Source organism: Urocitellus parryii, chromosome 12, assembly GCF_045843805.1.
Source record: "Urocitellus parryii isolate mUroPar1 chromosome 12, mUroPar1.hap1, whole genome shotgun sequence".
Lineage (NCBI taxonomy): Eukaryota > Metazoa > Chordata > Mammalia > Rodentia > Sciuridae > Urocitellus > Urocitellus parryii.
The window spans coordinates 18,715,435-18,740,944 of record NC_135542.1 but is presented as its reverse complement, the minus strand read 5'-3'; the positions used below and the strand labels follow the sequence as shown (position 1 = coordinate 18,740,944).

The 25,510-nt window shown below is 47.9% G+C and overlaps 1 long non-coding RNA gene across 3 annotated transcripts; it reads left to right on the top strand.

Annotated features, from left to right (window-relative positions):
• Positions 1-54: 54 nt before the first annotated feature.
• Positions 55-23,711, top strand: LOC144249722 (uncharacterized). 3 transcript variants are annotated; one of them, XR_013342278.1, is made up of 4 exons: positions 55-261; positions 1,683-1,729; positions 2,404-2,542; positions 10,087-10,371. It is a non-coding gene; the product is annotated as an uncharacterized LOC144249722 (long non-coding RNA). The 3 variants fall into 3 exon arrangements; XR_013342280.1 differs by lacking the exons at positions 2,404-2,542; positions 10,087-10,371 and adding an exon at positions 23,634-23,711; XR_013342279.1 differs by lacking the exon at positions 2,404-2,542.
• Positions 23,712-25,510: the final 1,799 nt, after the last annotated feature.

Here is a 25,510-nt window from a genome sequence, read left to right as displayed (position 1 = left end):
CGGTCTCCCGGCGTGCCTCGGGGCCTACGGCGCTGCGCGAGGGTCAAGCAACGCCGCACGTTCACGCGGGCACCGGGCGAAGAGCCGGTGGAGCAGCTGCTGGCGCGGGGCGTCCTGCTACGTGTGTCAGCAACGGACACAGGATCTCTATGCTGCCCAGGCTAGTCTCAAACCCCTGGGCTCTAGTGATCCTTCTGCCTCAGCTTCTCCCCCAGTAGTGACAGGTGTGCAGCAGCACCTCGCTGAGGACTCAACAGCAAGGTAGGCCTCCTGGGGAAGCAGTACCTGAGTGAGGCACACCAGAGGGAGGAGGGTTCAGCTGGCAGGAGTAGCCAGGGCAAAGGCCCTGGGGCTGGATCACACCTGAGGGATGAGAGCAGGAGAGCAGCGGGCTGCTCCTGGGCCTTGTGGGTGCCAGGAGCCTGGGACCTAGGTACGTTTCAACATGCCCACGGAGCCTTCTAGGGGCAGACTTGGAGGCCCAAGGTGCAGCCCTGGACAGGTCCGGTGACTGGGCTGGTCCAGGTAAGCAAGGACAGGGGTGTAGACACTGAGAAGTGAGTGGACCCTGTGTCTGTAAAGACTGACCCAGGGGCGCACGAGCTGGGGGAGGGGCTGGGCAGCCGGGGTCTGGGCGGCAGGGCTCCCAAGCCAGCGCTCCTAGGTCTGCTGCGCCTGGCACCCGCGGTGGAGCCCAGGAGAGCGGAATGACCACCACCCCATTTTCCTCTAGCGCTCCCTGGGCTCCCCCGAGATGCACCCACACACCCTTAACAGTCTTGCAGCTCTTGGAGAGCCCGTCTGCACCCCTCTGAGCCCTCCACAGTGTCCCATCAGATGTTTCCTTGTACTATTAGCTGACATTGGTGTCTTGCCAAGTGTAAGCTCAGCACCTCTTTATTTTTGCTCAGCAATAGAATTTGAACCACGTGTGCAACTTAAAATCCTCTGGTAACTCGTTTCTTTCAAAAATAAGTACAAGCAGATAAAATTGTTTTTAATAATATATCTTATCATTTCAACATCAGTTTGGAAATTATTTAAGAGATTTCTGGTTTTTGTATTGTCTTTGAAACTTGGTGTATATCTTTACAATTAACATCAATCATACTGTTTAAACACTGAGTTTTCAGTGGAGATATTTGATCTGTATCTAGTTTTATAAAATTTACAGTTGAAAAAGAAGTCTCATTTACTTACACAAAATTTTTTTTCCCTGAAACTGAGTTTACTATGGGTTTTTAAATTAAATTGATCATTAGATTTCTTTAAATTGAAAATGAAGTTCTTAGGGCTGGGGCTGGGGCTGGGGCTGGGGCCCAGTGGAAGTGCTCTTGCCCAGCATGTGGGAGGCACAGGGTTTGATTCTAAGCACTGCATAAAAAATAAATAAAATAAAGGTCTGTCAACAACTAAAAACAAAAGCTTAAAAAGAAAATGAAGTTCTTTTGTCACACTAGCCATGCTATGCCAGTGCTAACAGGAGACAGAATTGTTGAGATGAGGGGCACACACACTTCTAATGATACAGGTCACTGTGATCCCGCGTGTGTCCCACTTCCTGGTGTTCAGGCACTTAAGTGTGCAGATCCAGAGACTTGCTTCTAACTAATAGAATAAAGCAAAGGTGATACGGTGTCACCTCTGATTGCTTTATGTTACATTGAAGACTTTCCTTACAGCTTGATGAAGAGGGTGGAAGTGTTGAAGGAGTTGACATCAAAGAACTGTGAGTGACCCCTGGGAATGGCGGGGTGCTCCAAGCTAACAGCTAGATCCCTTATCCTACAACCACAAATAAACCAACTGTCTGCAACCTGAATGAGCTTGGAAGCACATTTTCCTCACTGGGGCCTCCAGATGAAAACACAGCCTGGCACCTTAGTTGCAGCCTTGTGAAACTTTTAACAGAGGACCTAGCTAAAGACTCCTGGCCCATGGAAAGTGTGAGAGAATAAGGGTGTATTGTTTTAAGTTGCAAAGTTTGCAGCAATGTGTTACATAGTGTGGGAAAAACACTTTCCCACTCTGGTTTTCAGTACCAACTACCTCTTATGCAGACGCTCAGTACTTCAGACATCAGATGTGGGAGAAGCCCCACACACCAACCAGTTCTGCAGTGAACACCAGCAGTTGAATGCCCTCCAATTCTATCTGGAAATAGTGTCAGATACTACAAGTTGAGAAGTCAGAATCACAAGACTCTGACCACACCCCACCCCCTTCAAATTGCCAGTTTCAAGTGGTAGGTTGTCACTTATACTTCCGACAGGTATAAATCAGGAGTTCCCACAACCCTGTCCACGGGTTTGATTTGTTTGCTCACAAAACTCAAGGAAACACTTTACTTATGTTTCCCATTAGTGTCATCTCATCTCTTAGCTCACCCTGTTGTGTTTTCAGGACAGAGCCGAACTCCGCCACCGCCCTGGGTCCAAGCAGTCCTGGCCTCTTACCTGAGAGGCTGCAACAGCCCCCACCGGCTTTCAGAGCTTCTCTTCCTGTCCACCATGTTCTATTCCCCACACAGCAACCAGAGCAGGTGGGCCTGCAGGGAAGAAGTTGGATCATGTCACTGCTCTACTCAAACCCTGGAGTGTAAAAGCCTCTGTGGTGGCCCCGAGGGCTCTGTGTGACCTGAACTGGTGGAGAATGTTCACAGGGTGGGACCCTGCCCTTCTTCTTCTAGATACTCCCTGGCTCCTTTCCCCATCTCCTATAAGTTTTTTTTTTTTTTTTAATCAACTTTCACCTCTTTATGAAGCTATCAGACTAGGTAAAAATCTCAAACTCAAAACTAACTAACTAAACAAGTCACTCACAAACTCAGCCATTCCCACTCTTGGTGTTCCTGATCCCCATGATCCTTTTCTGTCTCCCTCTAGTACTGGCTCCCTTCCACATACAGCATGATTTACTTATTACATTTACAGTGCAGTGCCTCCGGCCCTCCCCCCCCACCTAGAATATAAGCCACTTGAGAGCAAGGATTTTCTTCTCCATTGTGCACCATGAATCCTAAGTGCTTAGAACAGGGACTGGCAGATAACTGACACACAGTGAATATTTGATGTTGATGACAGTAGGGAGTGGCCAGCTGTATCTTCTGGGTGAATGGCTAAATTAAATCAGTCTCTCCTCTCAGGTCCTCTCTCTTTCCCCCCCTGTCCTCCTCTTCCTTCCCTCTTCCTCTTCCTTTTCTTCCTCCCTGCAGTGCTGGGCATGGAACTCAGGACCTCCCACTGACTAGGCATGCATTCTGCCACTGAGCTATGTACCTCCAGCTCAGAACTGAATTTTGAAAGATAAGTAGGTTAATCAGAAGAAAACATGAAATTTCTCCTTAATTAAGTTTTCTCACTTATAAAACAAAAAGTTTGGTATGATGTGTTAATTTTAAGTCATTTTGGAGTCTTTTTCTGAGACTGTGTACCTGGGCCACTAGTGTTGTTGCAAATTTGAACCTCATTTGGAATTCTGGCCTCATCCCTAAGATGCCTTGGGCTGAAAATAGGCAGATCCTGGACATGGGAGCTTTAGACCTGCAGAGCCAGCCAGACTATGCAATGCCCTTATTTTAACATGAGGAAACTGGGGTCATATTCAGAGAGCTGCTGGGAAGAGACAAAGATCTACAATCTTAAAATCCCTCTTAAGAAGCCAACATGTCCCCAGCTTGAATCTTTGTATTTTTTTCACCTTGGAAAATTGTTTCAGTAGGACATTTTAGTGGATTTGATAATAGTAAACTGGTTTTGAGGTGAATATTAAATTTGGATTAATAATAGGCTGAATAGTCAAATGTCATGAGTTAATAGATTACAGAGTGTCTTTTGAAGGATACATTAATTGCTGCTGTTGAGTTTGCTGTTTGAAGCACTTACCAAGGGAAAAGACATTATCATGTACCATTCTGAACCTTTGCTGCTTATGTAAATTCATTTAAAGTATATAAATGACGTTACCTTCCTCTGCAACTCCCAGGCCCTGAGCAGTAAAGTGGTCACTTTATACTTGAATGTGCCCATAAAAGATGAATCTGTGATCTGATTAAAACAGAGCATTTGCCTTCTATTAATCCAGTCACTGTCGCTAATAACACAGTACCAGAGTGGAGGAGTATAAAGAGGAGAGGTTTGTTTCCTAGGTCTACATCAGGGGCAAGGGCAGCAGCTGAGGATGGTCTTCTGGCTGGCAGCGTCCCGAGCCAGGGCAGAGCTTCACATGGCGAGAACCACGAGTGTAAGGATGGGTATCCTCCGAAATCTCCACTCCCCTCCCTTTATAAAGTCACCTGTATCCAGTCATGGGGACTTCACTGGGGTGAATTTATTCAATCCTAATCACCTCCCAAATATTTCATTTCTAAACACCATAGGTTTTTTTTCATCTTTTTATTTGCATTTTTAAATATATTTTTAATTTATTGGTTCTTTTTAGTCATACATGACAGCAGAATCCATTTTGCTATAATTATATAAGCATTTATTGAGTACATTTTATTCACAGAAAAACAAACTTTAAGCTACAAATCCCAGATTATACAGCGGGAAGAAATTTTCTTAGTTTTCCACACTGATGGAAAGGTTCATACTAGATGAAAAACAGCCCTATAATTATATTCACAACATTTCATGTGATTGTTCATAATACTAATACAATTATATAAGAATCAATATGTTTGAGGTTAAGCATAATAATAATGAAAAATGCAAAATCTAAGAGAAATTACATCAAAGCCTTTGTTATATCAAATAAAAAATTGCAAATTTGTTACTAAGCATAGACAAATGGCAAAATATAATTATATAGTAAAATATATATGTCTTCAAGTTAGACAATGCTACAGTAGTGTTGGAGTGGTCGGACTGTAGTTTGAAGTCTGAAGTTTGCAGCTCTGCACATGGATTTTTGGCATTCACCATAGTGTTTGATTGACCTGGTAAAGGCTCTCTTTCCCATTCCCATCAGATGAGAAGTCAAAAGCAATTTGCATTTCTATTGCAGGGACAGCCTTATATTTTCTCTGCCTTGCTTCAGGGTTCTGTCCATTTGTTCAGAGGAACCTTGACAATCTTGAAATCCTGCAAAATAGCATGCTGGTCCATTCATGGCAATGGGCTGGTAACAGGAAATAGTAGGAACTGTGGGTGCCTTTGTAGGACAGGTACAAGTCGGAAGGTCATAGAGACAGGTAAGTTCAGGGTCAAGCTGCATGGTGAGTGTCCAGGTGTCCAGTGGTCTGGGCAGGTCAGGATATCCCTTCTAAAGTGAACGGGAAGTAGCTGCGCTTGGCAATACATCTAGTGGCCGGTCTCTTTGGGTCTGGGGGTTGGGGTGCTGCTCCAGCCTGGCAGCTCATGAGACTGACTGGCGAGCTGCTCTGCCCCTGGTTGTTATCATGGAGCCAGCTCTGGCACTGGGAGTATCTGTGGCAGTGACGAGGATGAGATGAGGAGCTTCTGCTGAGCCCCACGTAGAGCACTGCAAGGGAGACCTCCCGTCTTCCTCTGTGGCAAATGCTCTTAGTACAGCACTTCCTGTGTTGCTGGTCAGCCCAAGTAGAAGCTACACTCCTGCCTGTGTGATCTCAAGGACTCTGGAGCCTGAGTGGACTGTTGTGAAAGGAATATTACTGATGGCTGATAACTGGGTATATACAGCAGTGCCTCATTTTTAAGAGAGAATAATAAGTGGGAGACTGGGCCTGGGCCTGTTCAAGGGCCCAGGGAGACTGTGTGAGCAACCAGCTCAAAATTCCCTTGGCCTCTCCTCCAGCTCCCTGCCTCTCTCTCAGCCTGCACTTGCATGCTCAGGAGGACCGGGAGAATTTTCTGGAAACATCCCATTCCTGGTTCATGAGTGGACCTGTTTTGGATGACCACCAGGGGACACCTGACACAGAGAAGGTGCTCAACAAGCCAGCTAGCAAGATGGCCCTTCCTGTGGGTGCCAGACGTCCATTCCCTTGCCTCCCTGGCCCTTGCTCAAAATAGGTTCATGTGCAAGGTGGTTGTTTAGCCAGGGATAGAAGGTAATAATAGCCCAAAGGTTTATTTGGGCTCATGGTTCTGGGGGATCCATCCCTAGACCTTGTGACTCCCCCACTACTTCGGGGCTTTGGAGTGCACAATGGAACAAACTGCTGACATCATGAGCTAGGAAGCAAAGAAAAAGAGAGGATGGGCATGAGGTCCCAGAATGTACCTTGGGGTGCTCCCTCAGTGACCTAGGCCCTACTTCCTAAAGGCCCGTAGGACCTCCCCATAGCATCACCCTGCAGACCCAGCTTCCAACTCATGGACCTGTAGGATACACTCTTCCAAACCAAAGCAGTGTTGGAACTTAAGGGAGACTCTCTCTACCAGGTACCAAAGCACTGCAAGTAGAATATCCCTGCCTATTCTGGGCTCCTCTTGCTGCCAAACAACATGCACAGGGAGGGGTGCTATGTTGCCTATGCTAGTAGTCCCAATGGCCAAGGGAAGATCTGCTCTACAGTGGGGCAGGGAGAGCCAGGTCTGGAGTCTTGGAGGTGCATTGGACATCTCTTATTATATTTCTATGTCCCACTGTACAAGTTTATGGAAAAAAAACTATAGCAACCCAAGTAAGACGGGACTGCCAGTGGAGTTCCCGTAGGAGAGGAAGGTGGGATCACTCTGCCAGCTAAAGATTCCTGTTTAGCAAAGGCTGAGGGGATCATGGAGCAGGTGAAGGGATGTCATTACCCCGTAGGTCCTGGGACCAGCTACAGAAGCAGGGTTTCTGCAGTCATGCTGCTGTTACTTCATTGTTGCCTGCAGTCCCACTACTTTATATAGAGGATGTCGCTGGTGGCTCCCTTTCTGTTTCAGGTGGGAGTGTGACTGTAACAAACTACCATAGGTAGGGTAGCTTATAAACAATGGAAATTTATAAGGACACCAGTTGCATTCCTGAAAGCCCCACCCTCATGTCGCTGAGGCTTCACCTCTTAAGACCATCATATGGGGGGTTAGGGATCCACACATGAATCTGGGGGACACAAGCATTCAGACCATACCAATGACCAAGCTGACATTAGCTTCCAGTGATATGGTAGCTCTTTCCCACCCATATTAAAGAGTGAATATTGAGGGGCGAAGGTGCAGACTGGGTGGGATTAGACTCTCCACATCTTTCGTCCTTCCATCGGCCCCAGGAGGCTGACCTCTGTGGATTCTGTTCCACTGGCAATCTTGCCTTCTGGCTGGCATCTGGGTTCTCCCATTGAAGAGACCCACCCAGAAATGGGGAGGAAAGCGAGGGTGGGGTCTTATTCCCTGCCTGCCCTTCTAGGGTGTCATCTCCAGCTGGTCTTGTCCCTCTCCTCTCAGGGATGGCTTCATAGGTGTAGGACTGGCACAGCTACACAGGGTCCCACATTCAGAACGGCCCTGGCTCTGCAGTGGCCATCTTGAAATTCTTAATAATTTGTTTTGAATTTGCATTTTAAAGGGAAGTTCAATCGGGATAGTGGAGGATGTGCCAGGACCTGGAGCCTTGCCTCAGGAGAGGCCCATCTCCCAAGGTGGGCTCTCAGCCACCTGCTTTCCCACTGAGTGCCCTGGCCTCACCTAGCCTTCCCTTCTCCCCTGGTGCAGCAACTGCTGCCATGCTACCCCCCAGGTACGGTGTGGGTGCATGGGGGGTTAGGGTAGGGTGCCCACACCTGGGGCATGGCTGTGGCCGTCCTCCACCATCCCACAAGTCGGCAGCACCCTGGCCATTTCCATAGGCACCTCTTGAAGGGTTGCGCCTTTTCCCCAGCTCATGCGGGTGCCTGGTGGATCCTGGGGTGAAGGTTTTAATTCCTGGGGGGTTGCTTTTCCTGCCATGTTGGCTGGGGTGGCAGCTCTTGGGAATGGAGGATGCCTGGCTCCACTTGCTCGCCTCCTGCTGGGGCATGACACATCCACCCAGTCCTGTGGCTGGAGGCAGCAGAACCCTGCAGTGGGGAGGAAGGGTCTGCCAAGATCCAGAGCAGATGCCTGCGAGGGTCTGTAACCTCTCTGGAGGGAGTGCGACTCTAAATAGTCAATGAAAAGCAACATGACAGAGAGAGAGAAGGAGAACTGAAAACACGAGAGAGGAAGAGGGGAAGCAGGAGGACCCCCTGTAGACACTGTAATACCTCTCAGTGACCGTGCCTTTTGGACAGAGGGCTTTGCCTTCTTACTCTGCTCTGGCCCCTCTGAAGGCAGACATGTCTCCATCCTCCCTGCTCCCCCGGAAGCAGCTGCGTCTCCCTCTCCCTTTGGCCTGGGGAGGGGGCTGAGGATGGTGCCAGATCAGCCTGGCTAGCCCTAAAGATTATTCTAGAGCCCCTATCCTTTTATAAGTCATCCTTTAATTAAACCCGCCTCAGATCCTCCTAGTTTAATTGTTTACTTTTCCCCTACCGGACCAGAGTGACACATCCTTCCACCTCCATCCCCAAACACCTGGTCTTTCTCCTGTATTTCACTTCGAGTTCAGAGGTCCAGCTTAGAGCCTGGTGTCTGTCAGTTTGCACACCTTTTCTGAGCACCCAAGGCACATCCAGGAGACTGACAGACAAGTAAGTGGCTGGGAGAGAGTAAGGCACCAGGTATAGATGGATCTGGGTACTGTGTGGGACCTGTGGACCAGGTGGGCGGCACTAACCCGATGGCTACAGGACCATCCGCTGTCCAGAGACAGCACTGGGGCGGGGGTTGTTCACACTGTGGAGGAAGATTCTCAGCTGGGCAGAGAAGCTTGCACAAACTTCTATGGCTGCATCAAAGGTCTTTATCACTGGAAAACCACCATGGCTCTTTCAAAAACAGCCTACCTGGAGCAAGTCCATTCACCTAGCTACAATCCTGGATCTATGAAATACAATTACTCCTCATTCCTCCAGATTCTGTGAATTTGACAACCTGCTAAAACGTATGTGCAACTCCAAAACCAATACCCAGAGTACTCAATTCTCATAGTGCTTTTCAAGGAATTTGCAGACATCTGCAGAACTGCCAAGCCTTGGGTCCTTTCACATGCACACCCCCAGCTGAGGTCATTCAAAGTGGTACTCTGACTTTTTGCTTCAGTTCTCACTTGCTACAAACAAGTGTCCTTTTCTATTGAGTCCACGATTTTTTTTTTTTTTTGCATATTTGCATTTTTTTTTTCTTAGAGATTTTGCTGTTTCAAGTGGCCCCAAGCAAGCACTGAAGTGCTGTGTAGTGTTCCTAAGAGCAAGATCTGGGACTTACCTGTGGGGAAAATATGCTAGGTAAGCTTCACTGGGGCATGAGATACAGTGCTGTCAGCTGTGAGTTAAGTGAGGGAAACAGAAGTGCACATTGAACAGGGCTGCAGCCTGACCAGTGGATGAAAATGTGATCATAGCCCATAGGAACCTACCCCGAGGGGCGGCAGTCAACATGGCTAATTCAGTGGTCAGGGACTTTAGGACAAGAATACCAAGCATCAACAGTACTCCGACTTTTTTAGAATCAAAACTCTTCTTAAAATCTACATTCTGGGGAGAATAATGGTTTCAAGTGCAGTTAGATCACAGTGGGGCGATCGTGGTTTACAACAGCGTATCACAAATTTATAAGGAACTAGAAGAGAGGAGATTAGAGCTTCCTGACACTAAGAAATGGTGAATGTTTAAGAGGAGGGCGATGCTAATCACGTTGTACGTGGTGTGTGTATAATCACCACTCCACACACTTGCATGTAATAATAAAATCCATGTCTAGAGGAATTTTTCACGCCTTTTTTGTTTTATTACTGGGGATTGAACTCAGGGGCACTCGACCCTTGAGCCACGTCCCCAGCCCTATTTTGTATTTTATTTAGAGACAGGGTCTCCCAGAATTGCTTAGCCCCCTACTGTAGCTGAGGCTGGCTTTGAACTCGCAATCCTCCTGCCTCAGCCTCCCAAGCTGCTGAGGTTACAGGTCTGTGCCACGGCACCTGGCTTCCCTCTTCTTTTTCTTCTGTTTCCCTCCTTCCCATGTTTCCTTCCTTCTCTCACTCCATCTCCTTCCCTCCCTCCCTCACTTTCTTTTTTTCTTTCTCTCTTCTTCACAGTGATTGTTTAGGTGTAGAGACCTTGTCAAGTTCACTTTCGGCCTGGGTACATCATAGGTGCTATGGGGAGACAGAGGCACGTGGTTTTTCTTCCCAATGATGTCAGGAGTCGCGGTGGCCCTGGCCCTCACCCATGAGCTCAGCAGGAACTGCACAAGGTCATGCTCTACTGCTTCATTTCTTCTTCACTTCTCACCTGGAATACGGCAGTAAGGAGAAACCTCCTGCCGTCCACCCAGTGGTATCCTGAATATAGTTTCATTAAATGAGATTAAAGTTGGGGTAGATGTTGGGTCTTCTCCTCATTTACCAGTTCTCCAAATAATGAATTGGTTTCCAGGCCCCCTCTGGCTGAACTCTTTATGTCATTAGGAACTCACAGAGTTCAGCTTACTTCATGTTTCAGCCTGTGGCTATGATTGCCCTTGTTGGTGCTCCAACGATGTCATCTCTGGCCAGTGAAGCTGGTCCCTGAATCCTTCCATACATGACCAGTCCTCTCAGGTCAGTCCCCTTGCTCTCTGGCATGACAAGATGTCCCAGGCTCATATGTGTACAGTGGGTCCCTGACTTAATGATGCTGTGAATTAACATTTTTTTTCTCAGCTTAACCACTGAGCAATACACCCAGCCCTTTTTTAAAAAAATGCTTAGTTTTGAGACAGGGTCTCATTAAGTTGCTTAGGGCCTCATTAAGTTGCTGAGTCTGGCTGGCTTTGACTTTGCAATCCTCCTACCTCGGCCTCCGTAGCTGCTGGAATTACAGGCATGTCACCACTCCAGGCTAACAATCTTTTGACTGTGGGATGATGTGAGTGTATATCCATACAGCCACTCTGCTTTTCATTTTCTGTACAGTATTCAATAAATTATGTGACATACCTGACACTTCATTATAAAACAGACTTCACATTAGATTACTTTTCCCAGCTGTAGACTAATGTAAGTCCTCTGAACATGCTTAAGATAGGCAAGGCTAGGCTATGATATTCCATAGGTGAGGTTATTAAATGCACTTTTGACTTAAAAATGTGTGAGTGTGTGTGTGTGTGCGCGCGCGCGCACGTGCGCGCACACTGTGGAACAAACCCAGGGCCTCATGTATGCAGGGTAAGTGCTGTATCCTGAGTCATACCCCAGCCCCACATTTTCCACTTGTGATGGATTTATTAGGCTGTGGCCCATTGCAAGTCAAGGAGTAGAGTATTTCCGTCTCTGGAATAAGCCATTTCTCCTTTTAGTAATGCGGACTATTTAAAAACTGCATCTGCACATGGGAGATGCCTCATTCTCTTATTCCCCAAGATGACCTTATTTTTTTCCCCCGAGATGACCTTTAAAAAGGTTTCTAGTATCACCTTCCTTCGTGTCTTTATTATGAGTGACTGTTTACATATTCAAGCCCCTCCAGGTAAACAGAAATATGATGTTATGACATGTACAGGTCTTTTCCAACCAGGTCTTTTCCAACTTTCTCTTTTCTTTTTTTTAAATTTTTTTCTTTTTTTATTATTAGTTGTTCAAAACATTACAAAGCTCTTAACATATCATATTTCATTCATTTGATTTCATTTGATTTAAGCAGATTATGAACTCCCATTTTTACCCCGTATACATATTGCAGATTCACATGGGTTACACATCCACGTTTTTACATACTGCCATACTAGTGTCTGTTGTATTCTGCTGCCCTTCCTCTCCTCTACTATCCCCCCTCCCCTCCCCTCCCCTTCCCTCCCATCTTCGCTCTCCACCCCATCTACTGTAATTCATTTCTCTCGTTTTTTCCCTTTCCCCTCACTTCCTCTTATATATAATTTTGTATAACAATGAGGGTCTCCTTCCTTTACCATGCAATTTCCCTTCTCTCTCTCTCTCTCCCTCCCCCATCTCGTCCCTGTTTAATGGTGATCATCTTCTCATGCTCTTCCTCCCTATTCTGTTCTTAGTTGCTCTCTTTATATCAAAGATGACATTTGGCATTTGTTTTTTAGGGATTGGCTAGCTTCACTTAGCATAATCTGCTCTAGTGCCATCCATTTCCCTGCAAATTCCATGATTTTGTCATTTTTTAGTGCAGATTAATATTCCATTGTGTACAAATGCCACATTTTTTTTATCCATTCATCTATTGAAGGGCATCTGGGTTGGTTCCACAGTCTAGCTATTGTGAATTGTGCTGCTATGAACATCGTCTTTCTCTTTTCACTAAATAGTTCCTTTCAGCAGTTTGGCTAAGTGTCCCAGCAACCTGTGTATTCAAGGTTTGGTCCTCAGGGTAGCACTATTGGGATGTGGTAGAGGATTTCAGAGGGAGAATTCATAGAGGTCTTTGGGTCTCTGGGGGCACACACTTGGAGGGGATTTGGGAACCGTGCCCCCTCATCTTCTCTTTTGCTTCTTGGACACGAGGTAAACAGTTTTTCTCGGCCACGTGGTCCCCATCATTGCCACCCAGCAATTCCACTAAGAAGCCTAAATATACTGGGTCTTCCCAAACATGAACTAGATCCTTCAAAACTGAGCCCCAAATAACCATTTTCTCTTTATAAGTTAATTATCTCATGTATTTTGTTATAGGGATGGACAGCTGAGTAACATACTGGCCATCGCCTCATGGTCTATAGGTATATGCCCCATTTTTTTTCTAGCTGGCTTATTCTACTAGTCCCCTCTTAGTGAATATTTAGATTGTTTTATCCTTTTGAGAATAAATAGTAAAAGAAGAGAATTTGCAAAAAGAAAACAAATATAAGTACAAGTATGTGGTGAAGAACTAACCCTGGCCAAAGAGAGATCTAGCCTCTGCCCTCAGTCACTGGGAGATCCTCTGGACTGGGAACATCCTGCTGGGCAGAAACATGGAGTTTGCCTGGGGGCTCTGGGCTATGGAGTATTAGTTCCAACCTCTAGAGGAACCAAACCAAAGGTATTAGCCCAGAGATAGGCGGCAGTCTACGGGTTAGCCACGCAGCCTGTGACCAAGTCCCAAGAAAACCTCTGGGCACTGAAGCCTTGGGTAAACCTCCTTGATGCAGGGTCTTGCTGAGTTGCTTAGGACTTTGCTAAACTGCTAAGGCTGGCCTTGACCCATGATCCTCCTGCCTCAGGCTCCCGAGCCACGGGGATTACAGGCGTGCACCACTGCACCCAGCCAGGAACACATGCTTTTAAAGTCTACTTTCATAGGCACAAGAGAGGAAGAGAGAAGGACATCTCTCCCCTTCAACCCGCTGCTTCTTTTTAGTCAGTTTGAGCAAACTTCAGTCATGTACTTGCCTTATGGAAAGTTCCTTGTGAAGACTAACCAAGATCAAGGAGGAACCTCCTGTGGACAGAGGTGCCGGGTTTCTGTTCTCGTGACTAAAAGGCTCAGGGGTCACTCTAGTTAAACTGGGCTAACTGGGCTGCACGAAATAACCACACAAGAGACACAAATACCTATTTCTTTGGGGTTGCTGTGACAGCTCCTCTGACCTTAAGGGTCCGCAGAAAGAGAGAGAGAGCACGCGCTGACCCCTTTTATTGAGGAGAAGCTATTCAAGTGAGGCAAGGGGTCAGGTTTCAGGGGGCTGAGTATCTTCATGATGTCCACTGTCAGCAGGTTGACTGACACCTGGGTAGGCCATACCCAAGGGCACAGTAAGAGGAGGGGACACACACAAGGCACTTCCATGGAAGATTCTATCCTAAACAGGGCAAGGGTTTATATTACAAAGGAACAGGTGAACATAGCTTCACCCATGGGGCTGTAGCAAGACACACCCATTTCTGTGACTAAGTGCCTCAGCACCCAGCTGGGGAGTGTAACTCAGTTACCTGTAAGGTTGGCCTCCCACACAGAGGGGTGAAAGTCTGACCTGAGCCTGGGATGCAGGGTAGAAGGCTATCCACAGTGGGTGCAGGTAGGATATTTGTTTTACAGAAGCATGTGTGCCTGCTTGTGTACGTGCAGATAAGGAGCTGTAGGGAAGGCTGTCCATCAAAATGTGCTCACAGTGGCTCGATCTTTGATTAGTTGTTTTAACTCTTCACACTGAACACATTTACAAAAAAAAAAAAAAGCCATTTTAAAAGACACTACCATAAAGCAACCATTCTATAAGTTGTCACTTAAGATAGAAATGGAATATTTGGCCTTTCTCAAGAGCAGGCAGGCAGTTTTATATAATCCATTCACTCAACAGTTACGAAGGTGAGTCTTGGATACATCCTGTAGACAGCTCCGTGGCCAGCAGCCAGGGTGAATTTTCTTTACCATTCTAGGTCAGGTGCTGGGGATTCAAAGATAGAGCCTGCCTGTCTTCTTCCTCTGACAGATGCTGTGGCCTGAGGGGTGGGGGGGGGACTACATCTGCAAAGTGCCACGTGGCTGTCTTCATGAAGAGTCAGGACAGAGAGGACGTGATCCGCTGGCCTTGAGAAGTTGAGGAGGGCTCAGAGGGGATGTGAGGTGGGGCCTTGGCGGGAACAATCAAAGGTGGGGCTGCAGATGTGGGATTTGGCCGCCCCCGGGGAGCTGAGGCCACACAGTTGGCTCTGTGGGCCAGCCTTGTGACTGGAGCATGATGTGAGCTCTGAGGCGCAGGCCAGCGTTCTGCCAGGTTTCCACCTTAACACACTGAGGAGACTGAAGTACTTTCTCACACAGCCTGTATTGCCAGAGGTCCGTGAGGCGAGGCCGCATCCTCTGAGTGGGGTCTCACAGGCACCCATAAATGCACGGGCTGAGCCTTGCTCCTTCCTGGAGGTCTGGGGCTGCCCCTGCAGGTGGAGGTAACAGCTTTCCAACCTGCCCAGGGTCCTTGGTGGGCTTGGAAAGGTTCACCTCCCCTCCGTCCTCTGCTGACATTAAGAGCCCTTGGGATTCCATGGGGCCAACCCAGGTCATCTAGGGTGACCTCCCTATTTTTAAAGTCACTTGATTAGGAACCTGAATTACATCTGTAAACTTCTCATTTGTCTGAAAAGAAATAGATTATACACTTCCAGGGATAAGGGATAGAATCCTTGGGGCTGTAATTCTGCCCATCTTTCTCTGACCTTGACTTGCCAGCCATCAGGACCTAGCAGATTCCTGCTGAACCATCCAGAAGGACAGTATGTGCCTAAAGGTGACAGAGCCAGTCACAGCCTCTCCAGGCCTCGCCCTTCTGTTGGAGGTGACCAGGGATTTGGTTGGTACGGGTGTCCAGCAACACTTGCCCTTGCTGGCCCTTGGTGGCATGGAAGGATTTATCATTATTTTAAATTCATAGCCAACATTAAAAGAAAAAAACTCAGGAACAGGATCATGAAAATTCTCCTGGTCTTGGTGGCACATGCCTATAATCCCAGCAGCTCCTGAGGTTGACGCAGGAGAATCAAAAGTTCAAAGCCAGCCTCAGCAAAAGCGAAGCTCTAAGCAACTTAGTGAGACCCTGTCTCTAAATAAAATACAAAACAGGGCTGGGGATGTGGCTCAGTGGCTGAGTGCCCCTGAGTTCAATCCCTAGTACACAAAAAATAAATAAACAAATTCACATTTCCATTTTCTCCTGAAAATTTAGCATTTCTGGCAACCCAGAGTTCCAGGTCAGGATGGTACTGGGAAGCCCCAGGAAAAGAAAGGAGGACCCACATCTCTTTCCCTGGGGGTATCCCCCATAGGAGGCCGCACCCCATCTCTGGGGGACTCCACCAGGGCAGGACTGAACCAATATTTACCAGCGCCCAGCAGCAGCCGCCCCTGCGCATATATTAGCTCATTTAATTCTCCAAAGAAGCTCTGGAGGAAGGTTCCCTTCATATTCCGCTGATCCCAAAGCAGAGCACACACAATGTCGCGCTGGGGCGCACAGTCTGCACACTGGGCCAAGGGCTGCTGACCAGGCCACCCGCGCGGTCCACCCCGCCCCGCCCCGGCCAGCGTGTCCTGGAAGGGGCCTCCAGAGCTCTCGCTGCTGGCTGGAGCAGCAACCGAGGCCTGCCGCCAGCCTGCTGGGGGCAGAGTCCGCTGGCGCGGTCCCGATGCTGGAGCATCCCTTTCTGGTGCCCCATAGCCGTGATGCCCCGGACCGGCCCAGCCGCGGGGGGTGAGTCGCTTACGTCTGGAGCCCCGCGATGAGCCTCTCGCCCAAAAGGTAAGGGGTGCAGTCCCCCGTGCCCGAGGGCGCCCTGATCCCAGCGCATCGGGTCGCCCTCCCCGTGCCAGACGCCTCCCCAGAGAAAAGCCCCGGGAGAAAACAAACCCGGCTAAAAGCCAGCACCGGCTGCTGCGAACAAGGGCCCCTGTGGAGACATGGGACGGGGAGCCCCTCTGCTCTGGGCGCTTTCTCTGTCCTCTGCGCCCAGAGAGCCCAGGCTGCTCTGGAGAGCTGCGAAGCCGGAAAGCGCACAGTGGGCTGGAGGGCAGCCCTGCGAGTTGGTGGTCACTTGGAGCTGTCAAGCCTGTGCCACAGGAGAGGCCTCCCATCCGCAGGGACTGAGCTGGATTGCGTGGAGACCTGATTCCAGGTCTTGCTGGCCTGGCTCCAGAGCTGCGCACTGCACTCTGTACCCGCAGGAAAACAACCAAGGTTCCCAGTGCAGGATGGGGTTTGCAGCCCTGGCTCTTCCTGGGCCTGCGGGACCCAGCTCCAGGGTGGGCTCTGTGTGTTTGCTGTGACAGACAGGCTCCTCTGGATGACTTGGAGCTTCCAAGCATCTGCTCTTAGGCTGCTTCCTTTGGAGGGATAAGAAACAGAGGGTGGAGAGAGAGGCAAGAACCCCTGTTCTGATGGAGCAGTTTCCAGATCATGGGCTGGTCTCCTCCTTGAGCCTCTGTAAGGTGGGATTGGTAAATCGCAGTCACCTTGTGGGATGACCACGCAGGTTGGATCCAGCCCAGTGTCTGGCACACAGTGACGCTGGTCATTTCCTTCAGGCCATGCAAGTGTGTAGGAGGTCAGAGTGTCTTAGTCCTGCTTCCCATCTTTCCTGGGCTGGCCCTGTCATTCAACTCTGGGCTGAATGGCATCCCCTGCTCCCTTGCTTCCCAGTGGGCTAGTAGCCTGCTGGAGAGAGTCCACAGGGCCCTTATGTGTGGGGTGGAACATTGGGCTTCCCATCTGGCCTGCTGTTCTCCCACAGAAGTCAGGCCCCTTCCAACAGGTGCATTCTACTAAGTCCTCTCTGTCAGTGAGTGGGTGAATGAATGAGTGATCAGGCAAAGGACAGGAGGAGGAGATGGTTTCTTCGTTCCCAGTCTTGCCCTTGGTCCCAGCATCTACAAAATGACAGGCTTCGTTGTGATCATGAGAGCCTTCAGTGGAGAGAAAATCATTTTAGCCAGAGATGCTCGATGCCCTCCCTCTGTGTGTTTCATATTTCTTTGTCTAAATAAGAGACACATGCAAATGACTAATACTTTGAGAGATCAAGAAATACAGCTGGGCATGGTGGCACTGGCCTGAAATCGCAGTGGCTGGGGAGGCTGAGGCAGGAGGATCTCAAGTTCAAAGCCAGCCTCAGCAACTTAGCAAATAGAAGAAGAACAGAAAATAAGTCAGAGTCCTGGCTGACTCCAGTGTGAGCCGTTTTGTTTAATGCATGTCTACAGAAGCCAGAGATTTGGTGACTCCAGGTCTTTAAGAGACCTCCTCCAGGCAGCAGGCACTAAGGGTAATGCACCTGGTACCAACAGACAGTCCTCAGCAGAGCCCCATATTTTCTGAGGCGGCAGAACATCTAGATATGGGGAGGTGGGTGGCCAGTTGACTGGGTTTATCTTTTGTAAGTTAGCTTTGGGTCACAGAACAGGAAACTGCATAGTCCCTGAAAAATGCATCAGCATCCCTCCCTTTCAGAGTTGAAATACAAATATCCCAATGCTAGGGATTCCTAACCTCACTGTTGGTCAGACTCATTGGGAAGTTTTTAGGAAGGTACTTTGTTCAGCTTTGCCCCTGAGATTCTGATTTTACTGGTGAGGATGTGGCTCATGCCACCAGTAACTTTAAGGCTGCTGGGGGATTCTGAGGTGCAGCCAGGGCTGAGAGCCTGTGCCCCAAGCTGTTTCTTGTCAACTGTCCTCTGTGGTCACCTCTTGATATTTTGTGTGCTTCTATTTGAATGTTCTCACTCTTCAACTTTTTCATGCAGGTCTGTGATTACTCTGTCTTCAAGCTCTTGGGTCCCTGGTGTTACCTTATAGCCATTTGCAGAAAAGTTCGTGTCAGGGGAAGATGGCAGTTACCAGAAGCCTGCAGAGGGCTGGCCAGGGCTCCCTGGGCTCACCAGAGAGCAGTGTTGGTTTAATCTGCAGTGCCCTCAAGAGCAACATAAAACCAGCCAGCTAGGTGGGAATGATTCAGTGACAGAGGGGACAGCGCTTGTGATGACATGGAGGACATATCCCTTGCCCTAAGAAAAGCACAGTCACCCACCTCCAGCTGTGTCATGGGGTTGATCATCGATTGCAAAAATGCTCACCAAGTCTTCTGATCCTTGAATGCAGGCCCCTTGGCAAGATGACTTTGCAATTCCTTTCCATACAGTTAGGGTCCATTTCTCCAGCCCTTGAACATGAAGTGGGCCATGGGACTTGCTTTGGCCAATGGGACATTAGCAGATGTCCACAAGCAGAGGTGTGTGAAGCCCATGAGTGTTGGTGCTTGCTCTCTCGATGCTCTGGATGCACATGGCCAAGAGATGTGAGCAAGATCCTCCTAGAACACCCAGTGCTCATGACCTTCAGAATCAGCTAAGTTGACTCCAAAAGGACTGCCCAGCTGACCCGCAAAACATGGGAAAATATGAAGTTCAGGTGATGAAGTATTGGGGCGAACAGCAATAACTAACCATAACACAGCCCCACCTCACCAGATGTTATCCATCTTTTAAATAGAAATCATAATTTCAAACTTTTGTGTAAGTTCCAGTTTTGAAAAAAAATTGAATTAGTAGCCAACATCCTAAACACATTCTACAGGCCAAACAAAACATACCTTTAGACTGCACTTGGCCTGTGGGTTGTTGGTTTGCAAGTGGCTATGCTGAGGGACACGAGGTGTTTGTCCTAATGCCTGTTTGCAGTCACTCACTCACTCACCCTTCTTGCCAGAGTGGCCGGTGCCCTCCACCTGTGGCTGCTGTCTGTACAGGATGCGCACTGTACAGGCACTGCCCCAGCTTCTCCAGGTGGTCTTTCCATGTGGAAATGTGGGATCGCTCGTCCTCCAGGAGAGACTGCAGTGTGAGATGGAGTCCAAGGAAGGACAGTGGGAGGGCAGCGCCTGAGCATGAGATCAGGTGTGGAGGGGGGGCCCGCGGTGGGCAGTGGACAAGGAATCCCATCTGTTTTTTCCAAAGAATGTTGTTCCTGGAGGGAAAGCCAGGGAGAGAAAGCTGGAGAGAGGGGATTGTGGGGCCCCTAAAGGCCAAGCCAAGGATTTCCCACTTGGTTATCTGGGAAAGGAGAGTAGCTCTAAGGGAAGAGAAGTCACTGGCAGCTTTTGCACAGGGGGCCCTGGGAAACGGGGGCCTGCTCTGTTTATCCACGTGCAGGATGAGTTTATGGCAGGAGTGGAGTCAGGCAAGACGGGGCAAGACTGTTTGTAGTGACAGACGGAGTGTTGGCAATGGGAGGAAAAACCCGAGTGGAAGAATGTAAGTTAAGACGTGTGGGGACTTCTCTTGACCTTGAGATAGGGCTAGTTTTGCTGATTTTCTTATCTATATCATCAAGACATGTTAGTGTGTTTTCAAAGCACTTCCATCAGCAGCTTCCGATTCCCGGCTCCTGTCGCCTGCCTGCCTGACAGAATCTGGGGCTCGCGGTGGTCACTCCTAGGGCAGGGGAGACTGAAGAGGGTGTCTGCTGGGCGTTTGGAAGGAACGTCCTTGCTCTCCCCTGAGAACCTCTGGAGTCATCTGTCCCTCCTTTCTGTGCTCTCCCCTCCCTTCTAAGGCTTACAAAGTTGGGTCAGGAGGGGAGGGAGGAAACACAACTGTTTAAAATCCAGTTTTCAATCTCGAGGAGAAGAGGAAACCTCACAGCTATGAGAAGAGGAGACAAGGGAGTCGGGGAGGTGTATCCCTCACGGTGCAGTGAGAACCAACTGCAGGAGGGAAGCTGCAGGGAAAGGCCAGTGTAGACCGTGTTTCCCACTGTCACTGGACCGTCAAGTCACATTTGAACTTTAAAAAGCGGATCCCAGGTCCCGCCTCCTGTGGGTTCTGACATGGCTGGTGTGGGGTGTTCTTGGCACCAGGGTCTTTGAAAGCTCCCCAGGGAGTGGACCCCTGCCGTGGGGACTGAGAACCCCTGTGTCCACCAGGGCCCTCTGTGGGCTGGTGCAGCCTGTATGAGGTGCCTCCAGGGGAGCATCTGTATTTGGTGGTTGCCATTTTCACGGTAGATACTGACAGTGGTTCCCAAAGGCTATCATTTGGATCAAGAATGTTCCCCAAAGTCCCATATATTAAAGGCTCCATCCTCAGCCTGTGACTCTCTTGGCAAGTAGTGGAATGTTTCAGAGGTGGGCTCCAGTGGGGGATCTGAGGTCATTAAGGGTGTGCCTTTGAAGGGCATATTGGGACCCTGGTCCCTTCCTGGCTTTCTCTTTCTACTTCCCAGCTGCTGTGAGGTGAGTGGGTAGCTCTGCCATGCACTGCCTGCCATATTGTGCTGCCTCACTACAGGTCTAAAGCAACAGGGTCAATCAAATGTGAACTGGATATGGAATCTGTGAGCCAAATAAACTTTTTCCTCTTTATAAATGAGCAACCTCAGGTCTTACAGTGGCAGAAAGCCAACTAATACACCATATGAACTTGAATATAAAGTGTTGGAATGGGGTGTCTAAGATAGGTCACATTCTTGGGTTGGATGAAAAGAATTTGTTTTCTGGGAAGACACAAATGGCTTTAGTACAACAAGTAAGCGTGCTTACTACAGTTCATCTGCTGAGAACAACATTTCCCAATGAAATGGGCAGGAGAAAGAAGTTGCACAGTAACGGGAAGGAGGGAAGTAGGCCCAGAAGGCAGAGTAGAGGAGATTGCAAGTGGAGACAGATGTCAGAAATGTGCCTCCTCTTAAGGCAGGGAAAGCCTCGAGAGCACTTCTGTGGGCTGTCCTGGAGCAGGCTTGGTGTTACAGAGCCTGAGCAGATCTTGACAACCAGGGGTGTCCGGATGGCCAGGGGCACTGGAGGGAAACCTGTGCTGGTCTCATTAAGGTCTATGGTCTGGATGATGTCTCAGGGAGATAACCCCCTGGCCTGGCTCCCAGGGATGGTGGGAGTGGTTTTCCCCATCCTCCCTCTGGAGGGCCTGTGAATGGTCTACATGAAGCTTAGGAGTGTCAAAGGGCTCCTGTCTCAGGGTCCAGTCATAAGGATGTTAATAGCTTCATTTTTTAAATTTCTTTTCCTGGGTGTCCATCAAATCCAGGCTTTGCACAGGCTGAGCACACACTCTACACCAAACCCTGCGTCATCTTCTCAAACCAGGAACAGCAGCAACTTTAAAAAGATATTGCTGTAAATACTTTTTGAAAAAGTCAGAATTCTTTGCTGCCCCAGTATGATCTTTCTGAGGTTTAATAGGCCTTTATTTTTTTTAAACATGTATTTATTTTTTTCTTTTTCTTTTTTAGGCATAAAAGACAGTAGAATCTATTTTAACATTTATATAAGGTAAAGAATTTTCTTAAAGTTGATGTGCATGCACTGAAAAAAGCTAGAAACAAATCAACTCTTATTGATACAAGTTGTTTTTACCTAAAACAGAATTCTAAGAGTATACTGGGAAACTCTTTATTGCTCAATATTAAAGATGCTTGATGGAAAAATAATTGATATTAATAGTTTTTCTATTAATATTTTATTAGATATGTTAAAGAAAAATGTATAATGTGTCAAAAACATATATAGTGCATCTTAGGTTTTGGTAACGTGCCCTGGTGAAGTGTCCGCCTGCCCTGGAATGCGTGAGACTCCAAAAGCGATCCATTCTTACAGCAGTGAATCCATCTCTAAGGATATGGTTCTGCATCAACTTTTAATTCAAGCATTTCTTTTCTGTTTGGATAATTTTTAACAGCTTTATAGAACTATGACTGACCATCTGCATACAGTTGGGAATCTTTTGACCCTATGAATACGTGATGCATTTTTAAGATTAACTTGCCTGACCAGTAAGAGACACCCATTCCAAACAGGCAGGAAGATGGCTTCTGTTTACAGTGGATAGCTCAGGCAGTCAATTAGCTTCTCAGACTATTTTTCTTTCTGAAGTCTATGGAAAGGGCTAAATAGCTGGTCAGTGTGTGTATGTTCTTATCTCATCGATGGAGAATCAGAATGTGAATCATCACACAGGGAGGCAGCAGTCCTGGTCCTAAGGAAAGGCAAACAAATTCTCTAGAAGCCCCTTTGGCTGGTCGGTATTAGACACTGTTTAAAATCTCATCACCCTTAGTGACAAGCAGGAGAACGTGCACGCACGTGTGTATGTGTTTGGGCGTGCGCATGCGCATGCTTACCTGCATGTCTTCTTTCCCATACCATTTGGAAGCCTGTGGGATATCTATGTCTTCTTTCATCAAGAAGTAATGCACTTTTTTAATCCTACAAAAACACTCATAGGGCCCCAAGATATTTATGTGTGCACGTGTGATATTCTTGTGTGTGTGCGTGTGTGTGTGTGTGTGTGTGTGTGTATAATATACAAAAGAATGTTGAGCTGAGCACATTGGCACACACCTGTAATCCCAGCACTTGGAGGCTGGGGTAGGAGGATTGCAAGTTCAAAGCCAGCCTCAGCAACTTAGCAAGCCCCTGTCTCAAGGCTGGGGGAGGGGAGGGGGACTGGGGATGTTGCTGAGTGGTTAAGCTCCCTGAGTTCCGTCGTACCCACCCCCATAAGAATATGTAATGCAACTATGTTTGAATAGAAAAAAAAATGAGTACTATCAGAATGATAAGTTGCTTGTTAAGAAGAATACAACTCTGTGTCCTGACAGGGGGATAAAGTCCAGAATATATTGGCTGAAAAGTGTCCACCATGAGTTACATGAAAGCCTTGTGACTGGTTTTCAGTTCCATGTATGTATAGAGATCTACCTTAAGTAGATTTGGAAGACATGGATAATTCACTTGTCAGATTTCACCTCAAAAATCCCTTCAATCACCCACCAAGTGGCTTAAATATAATTTTGGGTTTCTATACTTGGGTTTGTGTGCATATACTCATATGTATTTTTGGACAGATGGAACCTTTATTTATGTGTAAATATGCCACATAAGCCATGTACATATTCTGTTCAGTGCTTTCTTATTTTCCTTCCTCAAATGAGAACCTGTATTTGAGTTCTAGAAAATGCAGTGTGCACGTGGCCAGCTCTGCTGCAGGATCCTTGGTCCCAGAGGACCCACCAGGAAAGGCACCTATGGCTCTGCTGATGGTGGCAACCTCTAGGGAGCCAGGCTGGAGGTGGAGGGGCAGGGCTCCCCTCTGTGCCTGATGCATTCCCACTAGGAAAAAGCAGTTTAGTTCCTCTGCTGACGTTTTCTCCCTTCCAGAACCTTCTCTTGGAGCTGCCTATGTTTCTGATGCCCAGTACAACAGGAATGTTCCATTCCAAACTTCCCCTCAGGCTATCAGGTAATTTAATCATCTAGCTGTCCCACTTGTCCACCTTAAGTTCTAGAGGTTGAGACAAACCTGGAGGCATTCTTTCTACAGAAACTTTTCAGAGGGGTCTAGGTACTGCACATAATTTGGGTAAAACCCAAGAGTGTTGTGTTCTGCGGTGCTGGGAGCCGACCCAGAGACGGGGCTGTGCTAGGCAAGCGCTCCACCACGGAGCTGCAGCCCAGCCCCAGAGCCTGGTGGTTTGGGTTAAGTTCTAAGAGCACAGTGTCCCACGTGCAGGGAGCATCCAGTCAGTTAAGAGCAGATCGGGGGTAATGGACACCACCAAGGCCAGGAGATGGAGTGCCCAAGCTGGACGCACATGGCCACCTTTCTTTCTAGCCAGCGTTACCTGGAGTGCAAAAGAGGGCTTCTCTTTTCCCTTCTGTCACCTCCTAATGCTACCCACACATTCACTGCTTTCCTGGGAATCCAGCCTTTTCTATCTCCCCCTAAAGTTTCAACTAAGACCAAGCCCTTGGCTAGAGTAAGGAAAAACCCACTCTTACATCAGCGCTCGGTGTCAGTGTCTCCAAAAGCAACAAACACCTCATATGCCCAGACTGCAAGCAGGAGTGGGGAACTGTCCCACCCTGCAGGGATCTGGCGTGTGGCAGCCACATCTGTCCTGAGTATACCGCGTTGAGACAGGCTGTGCACATTATCACATTGGACTCAGCTACGCCCACATGGCATTAGGTCACTTTAACTGAGGGTTCACCTTGTCAGTCTCTGGTTCAGAGTGTTCTCTTATTACTGTCACAACAACTCCGTGAAGAAGGTGCTAAACCTGGCTCGAGACTGTCCATCAAGTGTGCTTTGAGATATGATCATCATCTTGATGTTTTCTGTTAGTGTTTTATAGTTTGAGCTCAAGTAATATCACCCCTGCTCCTGAGAACCTAAAGGGCATGTGACCCATCACGAGTCTTATTTATTTATTTGTTTATTTACCCGTTTATTTGGCAGTGCTGGGGATGGAACCCAGGACCTGGTGCGTGCTGGGTACTGCTCTACCACTGAGCTGCCGCCCCAGCCCCGGCCCCTGTTTGTCTTAGCACAGAAGTTTGAGTGTTATATAACTCCTGCTCAGTGGTTATAACCACCTTTACTGTTTTTCCTCTCCAGACTTTACTATTTTTATAATCACTGGGCCATGCGGATGGCCACATACTTCTTCATCTGTGTCAACCTCTCTCTTGCCCTGTTTGAGGAACCAGTGCTGTTTCTGCTACCGTTCTTGGTAAGCATTAGATAAAAGATGTTCAATCAGACCTTGTCACCAATGAGTGGGGCCCCTTGCTTCTCCCTTGTTTTCCTCAAATGTCAACAAATAGGAATTTGACTTTATTTTTTTCTTGCTGGGGCTTCAGAGAATTCTGCTTGTTGGCTAATGTGCCAATCGTAAGGGATTTTGAGGGCAATGGAACTTCAGAATAAGCTGCTGAATTTGTAAAATGAATCAATTTTTAAAACCCGTCAATATGATGTCTCAGGGTAAGCTACAACAAATATATGTTTATTCAGTGCAAGGTGTTTGTTTCCTTCAAGAAAATGTTTCCTGATACATATAGGCCAGGAGTCAAAACCTGGAGACTTTCTCAGTTGAGAGAAGCCAGGAACTTTGTGTTTCATTGGAGAGTTTCTGCCTAACTCTCAGAAGCTGGACCTCAGTGACACGATCTGATAGTGGGTTTATTGGAGAATGTCCCCCATTCCTAAAATGATAGTATGGACCATATCCCACTAGGCCAAGGGTACTTTT